The sequence below is a fragment of the Vulpes lagopus genome, chromosome 12 (genome assembly GCF_018345385.1).
Source record: "Vulpes lagopus strain Blue_001 chromosome 12, ASM1834538v1, whole genome shotgun sequence".
NCBI classification, from domain to species: domain Eukaryota; kingdom Metazoa; phylum Chordata; class Mammalia; order Carnivora; family Canidae; genus Vulpes; species Vulpes lagopus.
Genome location: NC_054835.1, coordinates 17,919,460 through 17,937,524, shown reverse-complemented (window position 1 = coordinate 17,937,524; position 18,065 = coordinate 17,919,460). Strand labels below are relative to the sequence as shown.

Sequence of the window (18,065 nt, the reverse complement as noted above, 5' to 3'; positions counted from 1 at the left end):
AATCTTGTTTCTTCATATCTTCACTAGCATTATTTTTAGTTGTAGGAAATATACTACATAGCATAACTTTTTTCATTTTAGCCACTTTTAAGTGTATGGTGGTGGCATTAAGTACATTTGTATTGTTGTGTAGCCTTCTCTACCATTTATTCCAACTGTTTATCTTCCCCAGCTGAAATTCTGTATCAATTAAACACTTACTCTTCATTTCCCCCTCTCCTAGCTGCTGAGAATTATATAATATTTGAAAGGAATCATACAATATTTGGCCTTTTATGACTAGCTTCTTTCATAGCATTTGGTGTTATAATTTGTTTTTTATTTTAGCTATTCTGATAGGTGTGAAGAATCACCCTTAATTTTAAAGTATATTTTTAGGGACGTCTGGGTGGCTCAGTGGTTGAGTGTCTGCCTTTGGCTCAGAGCATGGTCCCAGGTCTTGGGATCCAGTCCCACGTCTGGCTCCCCATGAGGAGCTTGCATCTCCCTCTGTTGGTGTCTCTGCCTCTCTCTGTGTCTCTCATGAATAAATAAATAAATTTTTTTAAAAAGTAAAGTATATTTCTACCATATATGATGTTCTAGATTGATAGTTTTTTTAGTACATGAAAGATGTCCTTCCATTATGTTTTTTGACTTGCACAATTTCAGATGAGATTTGTGGTCATTCTTTCTTTTGTATCTCTGTAGGAAATATGTCTCTTTTTTTCTGACTAGTCTTAGGACTTTTTATTATTATTATTATTATTGGTTTTTCAGTAAGTTGACCCTGATGTACCTTTGTCTTGATTTGAAGTTATCCTGGAGGTGTTGAGTTTCTTTTTTTTAATTAAAAAAGTTGTTTTTTTTTTTTTTTTTAAGATTTGCACTTATTTATTCGTGAAAGAGAGAGAGAGAGAGAGGCAGAGACACAGGCAGAGGGAGAAACAGGCTCCATGCAGGGAGCCTGATGTGGGACTCAATCCTGGGACTCCAGGATCATGCCCTGGGCTGAAGGCAGGTGCTAAACTGCTGAGCCACCCAGAGATCCCCCAAGTGTTGAGTTTCTTGAATCTGTGGGATTAATAGTTTCCATCAAAATTAAATTTTTGGTCATTATTTCTTGTAATAATTTTTTTAGTTCACCCTTTCATGTGGTACTCCAATTGTACGTGTATTAGACCCTTTAATATTGCCCCACAGTCACTGATCCTACACATTTTTTTGTCTATGCTATTTTATGGTTCTTATTTTCATGTCTCCATATTAATGAATCTTTTAAAAATGTATGTTTTCTGCATTGTCACATATGCTGTTAGTCCCATCTAGTACATTTTAAATTTCTGAATTGTATTTTTCATCTTTTGAAGTTCCATTTTATTCTTGTTTTTTTCCTTTCTCTTTTCTTTCCTCATTATGTATGTTCTTATTTAAATACTTGCAGATATTTAGAATAACTCATTTAATGCTCTTTTTTGCTAATTTCTCTTTCATTCTGAGGTCTATTTTTGTTGACCAATTTTTCTGCTGGTTATGGTAACATTTCCCGGGATTTTTGGTATGTCTTTTTTTCTTCAATTTGCATTTTTAAAATATTTTATTTTTAAGTAATCTTTACTCCTTATGAGGGGCTTGAACTTACAACTTTGAGATCAAGAACTGAGCCAGCCAGGCACCCCTACATTTTTTTTTTTTAATGTGGAATGCTTCATGAATTTTCATGTCATCCTTGCACAGGAGCCATGTTGATCTTCTCTGTATCATTGTAATTTTAGTATAGGTGCTGCTGGAGCCAGCACTTTTTGGTATGTGTTTTAATTTTTGATTGAGTGTAGTATGTTGTCACTTTTTTTTTAATGCTGATTTTTTGGTCTGTTTATATAGAATGTTACACTTCATTTTGATGGGCAGTTACTTGTGGGTCAGCTTAATCCCTTTAGAGACGTTTTGAAGCTTCATTAAGGTAATTTAGAGTAGTCTTTATTCTAGGGCTAATTTAGTTTTACTATTAAGTTATAACCTTTTGGGTCTCTACTGAGTGCCCTAAGTCTTCAACAAGGACTCTCCACTGTAGTTTAGTTGGAACTCAGACATCTTCCAGCCTGTGTAATGTCTGGGAGTTTAGTTCCCTACTAGTTGTTCCTTGCCTGGCCTTATTGAGTTTTCACCCTGTGCATGTACAACTTAGTATTCAGGAAAATACCGGAAGACATCCCCTAACAGTTTTGGAATTCTTTGTGTAGAAAGTCCACTTTCTCTATTTTATTTGGCTTGGCCCTCCTAAACTCTGATCTTTGTCTTCTTAGCTCAGAGATTGCTACGCTTTACTTGGAATCCCTTTGCCTATGCTACATTCTGGAAAGTGTTTCTGTGTAGAAAGCCAGTAACCACCATAGAACTTGGCTTGTTTCAGTTCTCTCAGAAATTATGGTCATGTGTTGCTTCTTGTTCATTGTCGAAAAAGGAATTTTATATTTTTCCAGTTTTTTAGGTTTTGTGACAGGAAAATATATCCTGTCTCAGTTATTCTATCATTGTTCAGAAGCAGAAGTTGATTCCAAATTTGCATATACCAAGTCGCAAAAACAATTTGATTGGTTTAAATTTTATCAAAATATTATAGCCAATATTGTGATACTATCCTGTTGTTGTTTTTGTTGTTGTTTTTTAAAGTTTTCTTAATTTAAGTAGTCTCTACACCCAACTTGTAGCTTTAACTTACCCAAGCTGGAACCAAGAGTCAGGTGCTCCTTTGATTGAGACAGCCAGGTGCCCCTGGTGATACTAAATCTTTTTTTTTTTTTTAGATTTTATTTACGGGATACCTGGGTGGCTCAGTTCATTGAGCATCTGCCTTTGGCTGGGGTTGTGATCCCAAAATGCTGGGATCAAGTCCCCGCTGAGTGGGGAGCCTGATGTGGGGGCTCATTCCCAGACCCTGGGATCATGACCTGAGTAGAAGGCGGGCGCTTAACCAGCTAAGCTACTGAGGCACTCCTAATGTTAATGTATGTATGTATGTATGTATGTATTTATTTGAGTTCAGTTTGCCAACTTATAGCATAACACCCAGTGCTCATCCTGCCAAGTGCCCCCCTCAGTGCCCATCACCCAGTCACCCCAACCCCCTGCCCACTTCCCCTTCCACTACCCATTGTTCATTTCCCAGAGTTAGGTGTCTCTCATGTTTTGTCACCCTGACTGATATTTTCACTCATTTTCTCTCCTTTCCTTTTATTCCCTTTCACTAATTTTTATATTCCCTAAATGAATGAGACCATATAATGTTTGTCCTTTTCCGATTGACTTATTTCACTCAGCACAATACCCTCCAGGTCCCTCCACCTCGAAGTAGATAGTGGGTATTTGTTGTTTCTAATGGCTGAGTAATATTCTGTTAATGTTTTGTTTGTTTGTTTTTGTTTTTTTGTTAATGTTTTAAATAAAGTGATATATTTGTTGAAATTATGAAGTTAATATTGATATAAAACTATTACATAAATTATTTGACTATATTCAAATTTATCCAGATTTTTCCACTGATGTCCTTTTTCCTATTCCAGGATTCAATTCAGGATATTACCTTGCCTTTAGTATAAATTTAGATTTTTAATTCCAGTTCTGTTAAGTAAGCATGACCTTCGGCGACCACATAACCTTTTAGGCTCTCGTCCATAATGTAAATATTGACTTAAAGGATGTCTAAGATACCTTTTTATAATTCTAATGTTCTAAGTCTGTCACACAATATGCTCAGTTTTTATTTTGAAAGATATTTTAAGATCTAATCAATATGCCAGATCTTGTTAAAAAACATTCAATTTTTATCTTGTAACTTAAGTATTAAAGGAAAACTATATATTGAGATTTGGGAAAACTCATGAGCTTTTTTCTTCTATTTGAGCAAAAAAAATGACAAAAAGGCAGAATTTGTTGTGTTTTGACTAATTTTCTCTGCAAATATTAGTTCACAAATTGCCTATTCAGCTGTGTTTTGATTGAAAGTAAAACATGTATTGTTAAATTGTTCTTTTTGGGAATTTTTTTTAAAAGATTTTATTTATTTATTCATGAGAGACAGAGAGAGGCAGAGACATAGGCAGAGGGAGAAGCAGACTGCACGCAGGGAGCCCAACATGGGACTCGATCCCAGGTCTCCAGGATCATGCCCTGGTCTGAAGGCAGCACTGAACTGCTGAGCCCCCCCCACGGGCTGCCCTCTTTCTGGGAATATTAGGAAGGATACAAAGCTTAGAAATGTAACTTAAAAGTGGATCTTACTATAGTGGAATATATGATGGAAATAATTGAGAACAGATATGTCCTAAATAATCTAAATAGTTTATATTTTGTTGCTTATTATAAGTGCTTCTCAGGTTTGGGCATAATTTGATATAGGTTAAATTGTTTATATTTTAAATTGTTGCCCCCTTTCAGAAACTTCCAAACGAGGTTATGGAGAATATCCTATCGGAAGTAATCTCCAGACAGTTGTATTTTATCCCTCAGATTCTCTCCTATTTAGAAATATTGAATATAATCTCTACTGATAGTCTTAGCTTACACATAATTGACTCTGATTCAATAGTAGGTTCAATTAAATGACTTCATTTCTTTTAAGGACCTTGAAATGTAATGTTTCACCATAGTATTATTCATTTTCTTAAATTTACATTTAGTAATTATGTTAATTCATTATTTAATCTAGCAACTTTCAACTTTTGGTTTACAAAAAGACGTTTATGGAAAATTGTAAGATAATTGGTTTGATGAGAGGCCAGAGGTATATTTTAAAAACACTAGGCAGTTTTTATGCAGGTGGCTGTAGACCACACTTTGAAAAAACATAATTGTACATAAAATTTTTTTATGTACTGTCATAATTCTTGTATTAAAACCATGTTTTTCATTGTTTATCTGATTTCTATATTCACTCTGACATTTCTTGAATGCCTACTATCAGAGTCATTGTGTTAGGTACATCAGATTCAAAAATTAATAAGATAGCCTCTGCCATTAAGGAACTCCCTTAGTAGTAGGATAAGATAGATCAGTAAACATTTCAGAACAGTGAGATAAGTGTTAATTGAGTATAAGCAAACCTTACGGAAGCATCACACACACACACACACACACACACATACATATAAAAGCAGTTAACTGTGCCTGGAAGAATTGGGCTGGGAAAAGTTTCCCAGTGGAGTTGATAACCAGAAAATGAAGAGAGGAGTTTAGACAACATTAAAAAGTTTCTGGGGGATCCCTGGGTGGCTCAGTGGTTTAGCGCCTGCCTTCCGCCCAGGGTGTGATCCTGGAGACCAGGGATCAAGTCCCACATCGGGCTCCCTGCATGGGGCCTGCTTCTCCCTCTGCCTGTGTCTCTGCCTCTCTCTCTCTCTCTGTGTGTCTCTCATGAATAAATAAATAAAATCCTTAAAAAATAAAAAAAAATAAAAAGTTTCTGACAGTGAAGGAAATAATAAAAAACTAAATGACAATCTACTGAACGGGAGAGGATATTTGCAAATGACATTTGATAAAGAGTTACTATCCAAAAATATATATAGAACTGATACAACTCAATATCCAAAAATCAAATAATCCAATTCAAAAATCGGCAGAAGAGGGGCACCTCAGTGGCTCAGTTGGTAGAGCATATGACTTGATCTCATGATCATGAGTTAAAGCTCCAGGTTGGTATAGAGCTTACCAAAACAAAAAAGAGAAAACAAAGTAATGGGCAGCAGACATGAACAAACCTTTCTACAGAGAAGACATACAGATGGCCAACAGACACATGAAAAGATCCTCAATCAACATCACTTATTATTGGGAAAATGCAAATCAAAACTACAAAGAGATATCACCTCATACCTGTCAGTATGGCTAAAATAAAAAAGATAAGGAATAACAAGTGTTACCAGGGGTGTGGATTAAAAGGAACCCTCATACACTGTTGTTGGGAATACAAACTGGTGTTGCCTTTGTGGAAAACAGTACGGAGGTTCCTCAAAAAGTTAAAAGTAGAGTGCCTATCTGGCTCAGCCAGAAAAGTATACAACTCTTGATCTCGGGGTCATGAGCTGAATCCCCATGTTGGTATAGGTTACTTAAATAAAACTTAAAAAGTTAAAAATAGATTACCCTATGATCCAGTAATTGCACTACTGGATATTTATCCTCAAAATACGGAAACAATAATTCAGTGGGATACATGCACTTCTGTATTTACTGAAGAATTATTTATAATGGCCAGATTATAGAAGCAACCCTCGTGTCCATTGATAGATGTATGGGTAAAAAAGATGTATGGGTACACACACACACACACACACACACACACACACTGGATTATTATTATTCAGCTATAAATGGAGTGAAGTCTTACCATTTGCAACAACATACATGGAGTTAGAGAGGATGTTAAGTGAAATTAGAGAAAGACATCTATAGGATACTACTCATGTGGAATGTAAGAAACAAACATGCAAAGGAAAAAAAGTTGAGCTGAAAACAGACTCTTACCTATAGAGAACAAGTTGATGGTTACCAAAGCAGTCAGTGTGGGGAATAAGGAGGACACTTATCACGATGAGCACCAAATAAGGTATGAAATTGTTAGATTGTTAAATCATTATATTGTCCACCTGAAACTACTATAACACTATATGTTAACTATACTGGAATTAAAATTTTAAAAAAACTTTAAAAAATAAAAAATAAAGAGGAGTTTGGCATGAAATGCTTACTGGTTATCAGCAATATGTTCTCTACACATTTCACTTAACCCTCACAAAATCCCCATGAGATAGATATCAATCATTTCCCGTATTGTAGAGTTGGGAAAGCTGAGGTCAGAGAGATTATCTTGCTTCCCTCTAAATTAAGTGCCAAGATTTAATTTGTGGGCAGGTCCAGTTTTGGGACTTAGATAATATTTTAGAATCTGTGTTTTTAGTTACTGTGTGTTCAAGGCTCTGTGGTAAGAAGAGCATGACAATAAACTGAGAGGCCTGTATCATCAGAGCATATAGGAAGTTGATACTGAGGCTAAAGAATAGATAGGGTCAGATCATACAGTTCCTTAAATGTTATGTTTCAATTGAAACATAACAAATGTTTGTTTCAACTGAAATACAGTGTAAAGGCATTGAACACCTAGAGGGAATCGCATAATCAGATTTGCATTTTGAAAGGTTGTTCTGATTGTAGTAGACCAATTGGATTTGAGAAGGGCCAAGAGTGGATGCAAGGACACCATTTAGGAAGTCGTTAATAGAATAGCCTGAGTGAGCTATGGTAGTAGACAGGATGGAAAAAGGAGGGAATTGTGGAGATGTAGTTAAGTGGGTAAATGAGAAAGATTTAGGAGGACAAATATTTGAGACATGATGATGGATTGGCCTATGAGTGAAAGAAAGGGAGTTGTCAAAAAATAACTTAGAGGTTTCTGGATTTGATACATTAGTTTGGCTCACTTTGTTTTACATAGGACATATAAAATGATTAGTTTAAGTGATTATGTTAAATTAGAAGTGCCTTTGAGATATTCAAGTGGAGATGTCAAATATAGTTTTATAGTACCTTTGAACTGTCTATGTAGTAAATAAATAGGCTGTCCATAATAACATGGCTGATTGGTAATTTTCAGGGCTTTATCACAATTGTTATCTCTTGAGTTACTGTTAATAGAAAAGGATGTAAATAGAGTTTGGCTTTCAGTTATTAGAGCTAACAAAAGGATGTAAAAAGATTTTCCAATCTAGAAAGCAATTAAGACAAGTATGTTAGGACAGTTCTCCTTTGGAAAATGGCAGAACTAAGAGTATATTATACCCTGGAAAAAGACTAGGGAAAGGGATGCTTGAGTGGCTCAGTGGTTGAGCATCTGTCTTCGGATCAGGTCATGATCCCAGGGTCCTGGAATCGAGTCCTGAGTCCGGCTCCCCACAGGGAGCCTGCTTCTCCCTCTGCCTATATCTCTACTTCTCTCTCTCTCTCTGTCTCTCTTAAGAGTAAATAAATAAAATCTTAAAAGAAAAAGACAAGGGAAAAAGAGGTCCAAAAGGCTAATCTAAATCTGAAATAACAATTTAAGAGTTATCTATGTATCTATCTATTTATTTGAGAGAGAATACACATGTAGGTCAGGGAAAGGGGTAGAAGTGGCGGGGGCGGGGGGGAGAAGGAGAGAGAATTCAAGCAGACTCTGCACTGAGCTGGACTTGGGTTTTGATCTCATGACCCTGAGATCATGACCTGAGCCAAAACCAAGAGTTGGATGTTTAACCAACTAAGCCACCCAAGTGCCCCTAAGAACAATGTTTTAAATATTGGAGTTAAATATTTCCTTCCATTTGTTAATAAAGGAATTATTCTTGGCTTACCTAAACTACAGTTATCCAAGTTACTATTAGATGTACAATGGGAATAGTTCTATAAAAAGCAAAATGGTTTTTCTTTATTTCTCCATCATGTTCATTCGACGCTACACTGCCAAGTCACCATAACATTACTTTATACATTTGGGCATATTGGATATTATAACTATTGTCTTTATATCCTCTTGAAATACAGAAAATATTATGAATAATATTTCTTTAAATACATTAAAAACCAGTCTCAGATTTTAGTTTGTTTATTGAGCTTAGATCAATAGCTTCCCTTTATCAGAAAATGTTGCCACTATTGAAAGTATTGTGATAACAAGACTAAGCTTTTGATATAGATTGTATATCTTCTAGGTATTATAATATTGGTATTTGCGTTACTGATATTTTTTAAGAGTTTATTTAGAAAATAGTGATTTTATTTTTAAGTAATTTCTACACTGAACATGGGCTCGAACATGGGCTTGAACATGAGATCAAGAGTTGCAGGCGCCACTGACTGAACCAAGCAGCCAGGTGCCTTTGTATTATTTATATTTTTAAGTTCTCTGGAAAAAATAATTTTAGTTATTTTTATTTTTTATTTTTTTTTTAAAGATTTTATTTATTCATGAGAGACACAGAGAAAGGCAAAGACATAGACATAGACAGAGGCAGAAGCAGGCTCCCTGTGGGGAGCCTGATGTGGAACTCAATCCCAGGACCCTGGGATCATGACCTGAGCCAATGGCTCAAAAACTGAGCCATCCAAGTGTCCCAGAAAAAATAGTTTTAAAAGTAATTCATGTATAGATGTAGAACATTTGGAAGATAAAAGCCATCACTGATTTTATCACCTAGAGATATCACTCTAGGTGGTTGGTATTATTTCCTTCTCTGTATTTTAATGTATAGACATTGTATAGCATAATAGTTAAGAATAGAGATTCTAGAATTTTTTTTTGAGATTCTAGAATTAAATCCTTTAGGTTCATATTTTTTTTTTTTTAGGTTCATATTTTTATTCCACCACTTATTAGCAATGTGGTGGTAGCAAATCACTAAATTTCTCTGAATCTTGAGTTTCAAAATCTGTAACATGGGGATAATAAGAGTAAATACTGTTATTTAGTGTGTGCCAGGTACTTTACTAAAGTGAAAAATCTGAGGCCTTATATCTACCTAAGAACTACTTAATACTACCTTTAAGAGAATAAATTAGGGGGGATGCCCAGGTGGCTCAATTGGTTGAGCATCTGGCTGTTGATACCCACTCAGGACATGAGCTCAGGGTTGTGAGATCAAGCCTTACCTTGGGGGTCTGTGCTCAGTGCGGAGTCAGCTTGTCTCTCTCTCTCTCTGCTCTTCCCTGCGCTTATGCTTGCTCTCTCTAAAATAAAATCTTTAAAAAAAAATGAATTAGGGGCACCTGGGTGGCACAATCAGTTGGGCAACCAACTCTTGGTTTCAACTCAGGTCCTGATCTCAGTGTTGTGAGATTAAGCCCCATGTTGATCTCATTGCTGAGTGAAGAATTTGCTTGAGATTCTCTCCCTTTCCCTCTGCCCTTTCCGCTTGTACTCTTGTGTTCCTTCTTTCTTTCTCTCTCATAAATCAATCTATCTATCTGTCTATCTTAAGAAAAGAGAGAATAGGGTCTCCTGGGTGGCTCAGCTGGTTAAGCATCTGCCTTCAGCTAAGATCATGATCTCAGAGTCCTGAGATCAAGCTGTGTATCAGCCTCCCTGCTCTGCAGGGAGTCTGCTTCTCTCTCTCCCTCTGACTGCAGCTCCTCCTGCTTATGCTCTCTGTAATTCACTCTGTCAAATAAGTAAACCTTTATAAACCAAATAAAGAATAAATTAGACAATGGATGGAATGTACTTAATATCATGCTTAGGATATAATAAATGTTATTTATATATTTTTTTAAATAGCATTTGTACAATTTATTAAAGCTTTTATTGTGGCCACATTCCCATGCCATTAATATTCTTTGAAACTAGAATTTTTTAAATGGCTTACAGAAATTCATCAAATGGATTCATTTACTCATTTCTCTAGTGATAGACCTTTAGATGGTTTCTAGCTGTTTTGCTCTTCTAAATAATGCTGTTACGAACATATTTGTTACAATTTTTTTTTTTTTTTTTTTAGTTCCTAGAGGTAGAGTTGAATCAAAGGGCAGGAGATTTTTATACTAATGTCTAATCTTGCATTGCTTTCCAGGAATGCAAATCAGCGTACATTCTTATTTCTTATAACATTCTTTTTTTTTTTTTTTAAAGATTTTATTTATTTATTTGAGAGAGAGCATGTTTGAGAGGGAGCATGAGCTGGGATCGGAGCGAAGGGAAAGGGAGAGAATCTCAAGTAGACCGGGCTGAGTACAGAGCCTGAGTTGGAACTTGATCCCACAGCTCTGGAATCATGACCTGAGCTGAAACCAAGAGTTGATGCTCAACTGACTGAGCCACCCAGGTGCCCCTGTCATACATTCTTATGTATGTACCTTTGAGATCCCTAGATTTGGCCATTAAATCCTTGAAATTTCAATTTCTGAAAAAATCATTTGTTTTCATGTCTGTATTGGTATGATTTTATTGGTGTAGTGTAAGCTAGCTTGAGAATTGCCTATTTTGTTGATTTTTTTTATTTGCATAAGTTCTTTTTCAATATCCTTTATATTCATATAAACTAGTTTGAAAATATTTTTAGCAATTTGAACTTTGTCTTAATTTTTAGTGGTATTTTGGGAAAACTTCATGTTTTAAAATTTACATAGGTATTAATCTTTTTGTTGTGGTTTATCTTTTTTTTTAATTTTATATATTTATTTGGGAGAGAGTAGGAGAGTGTGAGAGAGCTCAAGTGGGGTGAGGGGCAGAAGGAGAAGCAGACTCCCTGCTGAGTGGGGCAGGGCATGATCCTGCTTCTGGATAATGACTTGAACTGGAGGCAGAAGCTTAACCAACTGAGCCACACAGTGACCCAGTTTTCTTTTTTTTTTTTTTTTAAGATTTTATTTATTTTGTTTATTTTTTTTAAGATTTTTATTTATTTATTCATGAGAGACACACACACACACACACAGAGAGAGAGGCAGAGACACAGGCAGAGGGAAAAGCAGGCTCCATACAGGGAGCCAACACGGGACTCGATCCTAGGTCTCCAGGATCACACCCTGGGCTGAAGGCGGCACTAAACTGCTGAGCCACAGGGCTGCCCTATTTATTTTGTTTTAGAGAAAGAGAGTGCTTAAGTGGGGGAGGGATGGGGGAGAGGGAGAGAATCTCAAGCAGACTTTGTGCTGAGCCTACATGGGGCCCGATCCCGGGACCCTGAGATCATGCCTCAGCTGAAACTAAGAGTTGGATGCTTAACCAACTGAGCCACCCAGGCGCCCCTTTATCTTTAGTTTAGTACTTATGACATAAGGAAAATATTAAAATCATTTTTTCTTTTTCTTTTCTTTTCTTTTTTTTTTTAAGATTTATCTATTTATTCATGAGAGACACAGGCAGAGGGATAAGCAGGTTCCATGCAGGGAGCGGGACGTGGGACTTGATCCCGGGTCTCCAGGATCACGACCTGGGCTGAAGGCAGCGCTAAACCACTGAGCCACCCAGGCTCATTTTTCTAGTTTTTATTTCTGATTAAATCATTTTTTCTAGTTTTTATTTCTGATTAAATCATCAGTCAACCTCTGGTCAATTTGGCATATGATACATAAGGTATAGGGAATCTGTCTTAGCTTTTTTTGGAGTAGAAAACTTGGAAATGGGAAATAGGTTTTACATTCTAATTCAATTCTAATGAAAGGAAGGAAAGCAGACAAGGACTGAGGAACTGCCTATAAATCTTGAAGAATGCTGTGATGGATTAGTAGTATCTTCCTTTTTTTTAAAAATTTTTTTCTTAGATTTTATTTATTTATTTATTTATTGAGAGAGAGAGAGAGAATGGCTGGGACACAGAGGGAGAAGCAGGCTCCATGCAGGGAACCCGACGTGGGATTCGATCCCGGAACTCCAGGATCACACCCCAGGCTGCAGGCAGCGCCAAACCGCTGCGCCACCGGGGCTGCCCTTAGTAGTATCTTCACATCATAGCTATGAGGAAGTGTATTGAGAGGATAGTGACAGCATCCTATCTGTAATCTGAAATTTGTTCCAATTTTATTTATTGAATATTCTCTTGGAGATACCATCTTGAAGTGAATTCAAAGTAAAATTGGTTGGACTGTCTTGTTTTGCTCTTTTTCCTTATTATTAGGGTTATGCCAGTGTTAAAACAAATTTAAGTTCTCCTGCCTTTCTGCTTTGAAGTTTGAAAGTAATCATCAAAAAAAAAAAAAAAAAAAAAAAAAAGAAAGTAATCATCAATAAAATTGCCATGTTTTATATTTTATTTTATTTTATTTTTTCATCTTTTTTTATTATTATTTTATTATTTATGATAGTCATACAGAGAGAGAGAGAGAGAGAGAGAGAGAGGCAGAGACATAGGCAGAGGGAGAAGCAGGCTCCATGCACCGGGAGCCTGACGTGGGATTCGATCCCGGGTCTCCAGGATCGCGCCCTGGGCCAAAGGCAGGCGCCAAACCGCTGCGCCACCCAGGGATCCCTGTTTTATATTTTAATTGGAGGTAACACTTTTTCATTCTTTCAGTGAAGCGTATAGTTATTTTTTTTTTGAAGCGTATAGTTATTATTTTAAACTGTTGGCCTGTAAGTTTTCCAGTTTTTCTCCTTCCCCAACTTTTAATTTTTAAAATTTTATTATTTTTGTTCTTTAAACATTCTTTTTTTTTTTTTTTTGTCCTTTAAATATTCTAGTGGCCAGGAAATGGTATAGAATAACTGCCAAATCACATAAATTAACTTTTTTGTTAATGTTTGTCATCCCAGAAAGAACACTGCTGTTGGTCAATTCAAACTGTGTGGTAGTTTCCGTAAGTTGTCTGGGCTGGCGACTGAATGTGGTTGGTATACTCATCTTTCCATGGTTCAGAGAAAAAGGCAGCTTCCCTGTTTGGCACACTTAAGATCTTCTGTCTCAGGAAGTGGCATCTAGTCTCTGTCTTGAGTGATAGAGATTCTCTAGTAAGGGTTGATCTTTTTCCCTTTGGTGACCTCTAACAGCTCTCCCAGGTCAGGTTACACCCAGTCCAGTTTGTCCAACACTCCTCAAATTTTGTCTGCTGTTTAGAATAATGAAGGCACAATTTCAGGCTGGAATAATTAATGCAGGTCCATTATTCCATAAAGGACATTCCACACAGGAAGCCTCATCTGCCCAAAGAAGTACAGAGCATACTTGTTAACAAGATTATCTTTCTCTAAACACCACTGTGGATCCTTCCTTTATAGTGGCAGAGCATGAACTTTTTATTTATTTATTTTTAAGATTTTTTTTTAAGTTAATAAAAGTCTTTTTTAAGATTTATTTATTTATTTGTTTATGATAGAGACAGAGACAGAGAGAGAGAGAGAGAGAGAGAGAGGCAGAGACACAGGAGGAGGGAGAGGCAGGCTCCATGCTGGGAGCCCGATGTGGGATGTGGGACTTGATCCCTGGTCTCCAGGATTGCGCCCTGGGCCGAAGGCAGGCGCTAAACCGCTGAGCCACACAGGGATCCCCTATTTTTAAGATTCTAAAGTAATCTCTATACCTAACCTTAGGCTCAAACTTAAACTCTAATATCAGCAGTCACATGTTCCATGGACTGAGCCACTAGGAGCCCCTGGAGCGTGAACTCTTTGTTGAGTTTTTCACACTGAGCTCCATAATGATGGGTGCTGCGACTTTAAGCACAGAACTGACTTTTACCTCCTGCACTTTCATATCCTCCAGAGTGGGCAGCTCTGGCAGGATAGTGGTAGCCTTGAGCTGTAGGAGGCACCCCAGCCTCATTGTCCTTATCTCCTAACCTTTTATTTTGAGAAATATAAAATTGATTGGCAAGTTGCTAGACTTGTATAATGAATACCCCTTGTACTCCTTATGAAGATTCATGAATTGTTAACATATATAACATGTAACTATTGCTGTATTACATAGACACTCACTTGAATATCCCCTGAAGTGTTTGAGTTAATTGCAGAAGTGATTGTAAATAGTGAGGCATGTTGTGCCTGAGAACAAGGACCTCCTTTTAGTAAACACAATAAAAGTGCCACAGTCAGGAAATTTAACAGTATAATTCTCTTATCCAATATGCAGTCTATATTCAGACTATTCCAGTTTGTCACAATCATGTCTTTTTAAAGATGTATTTATTTATTAGAAAGAGAGTATGTGCGCAAGCTCCTGTAAGGGGTGGTGGTGGTAGAGGAGGGACAGAGGGAGAGGGGGAGAGAATCCCAAGCAGATTCCCTGCTGAGCATGGAGCCTGACATGGGGCTCAATCTCTCAACCCTGAGATCATGATCTGAGCTGAAATCAAAAGTCAGATGACCAACCAACTTGAGCCACCCAGGTGCCCCAATAGTGTCTTTTAAAGATGGATTTCCCCCCAATCCAGGACCACACATTGTATTTATTTGTCATATTAAGGTAGAAAATGTTGGGGTTTGGAGCCGATGGCCAAGAAAGAATTTTTTTTTTAAAAGATTTTATTTATTAGAGAGTATGAGCAGGGGGAGGGGCAGAAGGCAAGAGAGAAGCAGATTCCCTGCTGAGCAGGAAGCTTGATGTAAGCTTGATCTGAGGACTCCCAAGATCATGACCCAAGCCAAAGGCAGATGCTTAACTGACTAAGCCACCCAGATGCCCCTAAAAAGGTGGTTTTATTAAAGCAGGGAGACAGGACCTGTGGACAGTAAGAGCTGCACTAGGGTCATGAGGAGGGACCATTTACTTTCAAGGTGCCAGGGGTTCAGGATAGCATAAGTCACTAAGGAATTTTGGATGCAGGGTTTCCAGGACCTTGAGAGGGCTAGCTATTATTAGGAAAAGGCTATTTATTACTGTCTAATAAAACCTTCGTCATGAGACCCTTCAGATGTATATTGGTGGGCCACATGCTTGGGGAATGATTGCCAACTTATATCTTGGGTGGAGGGTAGAGATGAAGTTTCTTTTTTTTTTTTTTTTTTGAAGGAAGCTTCCAATGAAATTTTTTTTTTTAATTTTTATTTATTTATGATAGTCATCACACAGAGAGAGAGAGAGGCAGAGACACAGGCAGAGGGAGAAGCAGGCTCCATGCACTGGGAGCCCGACGTGGGATTTGATCCCGGATCTCCAGGATCGCGCCCTGGGCCAAAGGCAGGCGCCAAACCGCTGCGCCACCCAGGGATCCCTGAAATTTTTATATGTTAAAGAAGACCTACTGGGTCCTGGGATTGTGATAAGATTTAAGATTGCCTTTTGCCCCTAGCAAAGTATTAACATTGAGGCAGCTGAGGGATGTCATTTTGCCTGTTTCAAGGACATTTCAGTGGGTTGTAAGTAGTAACAAAATTTAATTTTTCTTTTGTCTTTGCTTCCCATATCAATAGGTCTTTATTCTTTAACCTCTAGGACATTTCCCTGGTCTTTTTTGTCTTTCACGATATTTCGAAGAATTCTGTTAGTTTAGTTTAGTTTGGTTTGTTTTTTAAAGATTTTATTTTGGGGGAGAGAGAGAGAGAGGGAGAGAGGGAGAGCACGCGCGAAAGAGTGCGCACCAGCAGGGGTAGTAGCAGAGGGAGAGGGAGAAGCAGACTCCCTGCTGAGCAGGGAGCCCGATGTGGGGCTCAGTCCCAGGACCCTGGGATCATGACCTGCGCCAAAGGCAGATGGTTAACCTACTGAGCCACCCAAGTGCCCCTGGGTTAATTGTTTTCAAACTAATTTCCATTTTGACAGAAAATCATCTTTGAGATTTTCAAATTCGTTAGTGTGGAACTATAGTTATCTATATAGTTTGATAGTCTGTTTTTTTCTTCCCCCATAATAATTTTAGAAGAATGTTTTTCAATGTATTCAGGGAATTTTGAAAAATTTAAATGAAAATTTTTCTTCTTTGCAAAGTTGTAATATTTGTAGATTTTGAGTTAAAAACTTAAAGAAATAAAAACTTAAACTTAAAAATTCCTACTTTGCATTGAAAAATTCATATAGGGGATCCCTGGGTGGCGCAGCGGTTTGGCGCCTGTCTTTGGCCCAGGGCGCGATCCTGGAGACCCGGGATCGAATCCCACATCAGGCTCCCGGTGCATGGAGCCTGCTTCTCCCTCTGCCTGTGTCTCTGCCTCTCTCTCTCTCTCTCTCTGTGTGACTATCATAAATAAATAAAAAAAATTTAAAAAAAAAGAAAAATTCATATAAACTGCATTCATTGAAAGCATAATAAACTAGAAAGTACTGATAAGCAAAATGAAGAAAATAAGTTATAAATCTTTGCACTCATATGTAACAGCTATTGACATTTTAGTTTCTTCCCTTCCAAACTTGAGGGAATAAGAGGGTATGTGTGAGAAAGACATGAAAAGAATTTTGTGGGGCACCTGGGTGGCTCAGTAGGTTAAGCATTTGACTTCGGTTCATTTTATTTTATTTTTTTTTTAATTTTTTATTTATTTATGATAGTCACAGAGAGAGAGAGAGGCAGAGACACAGGCGGAGGGAGAAGCAGGCTCCATGCACTGGGAGCCTGATGTGGGACTCGATCCCGGGTCTCCAGGATCGCGCCCTGGGCCAAAGGCAGGCGCCAAACCGCTGCGCCACCCAGGGATCCCTTGACTTCGGTTCAGATTGGGTTCTCTGCTCAACAGGCAGTCTGCTTCTCCCTCTCTCTTTGCTCTTCCCCCCAGCCCCCAGCCTATGTTCTCTCTTTCTCTCATTTACTCTGAAATAAATTAAAAAACTTTTAAAAATATAAAAATTGAAAAAGAATTTTGCATTGGGGTGCCTGGCTGGCTTAATTAGTAGAGCATGCAACTCGATCTTGGGATTGTAAGTCCAGCCACATGTTAGTTACTTAAAATCTTTAAAAGAAATTTTTTTTTATTGTAACACTGTGCTGTAGCTTGCTTTTCTGTCCTTTAATAATGGTTATGTTATTAAACAGTGAAAGAATGGAAAAGTCTAGGTGCCATATGATCTTATTAAAGGGAAACAACTGGAGAGAGATTCCTTCTATCAGTCCACATTTAGATTCTTACCAAGTACTGTTAATAATTCCTAATGGTTATATGAATTACTTTTCTTTTTTTTTTTTTTTTTGAATTACTTTTCTAATTCTTAGAATCTCTGTTTATGGGAATGGGGGAACATTAGAGAAGTGAATGTTTCTAGAAAGTCGCAAATTATGAAAATATTAAATTGTTTGGAACTCAGTTTCATATAATGCTATGGCCAGAAAATGAATTTTTCTTACTTTAATATTTAGCATTTGCCTTTAAATATGCAAAACATTATCATTCGAAAAATACAAAATAGATAGTATAAAGTCTCCCTGTCATTTTTGTGTCTTAGACTCTTGAGTCCCTTCCTCAGATGCTGGCCATCAGTGCTACCAGTTTCCAAGTATCTTCCCAGAGATAGGTTTTGAATATACAAGAAAATTTGTATATGTCACAAAATACATTTGGAATGACCTCATTATTTTAGTCTGATTCTCTTTAATAGTACTGTCATTTATATAGTCATACTTCAGAGTTACTGTGGATTTGGTTCCATCACCACATTGAAGTGAATATTTCAATAAAATGAGTCAAATGAAATTTT

General features: G+C 37.2%; 1 protein-coding gene, 1 non-coding gene and 1 pseudogene across 2 annotated transcripts in view; 1 reads left to right on the top strand and 2 right to left on the bottom strand.

Moving 5' to 3' along the window:
* Positions 1-18,065, top strand: part of TAOK1 (TAO kinase 1) — a 164,516-nt gene that overhangs the window by 25,961 nt on the left and 120,490 nt on the right. The gene's annotated exons all lie outside the window — the stretch shown is intronic.
* Positions 1,672-1,778, bottom strand: LOC121474298. Its single transcript, XR_005983319.1, has one exon. It is a non-coding gene; the product is annotated as a U6 spliceosomal RNA (small nuclear RNA).
* Positions 13,451-14,264, bottom strand: LOC121473212 (annotated as a pseudogene).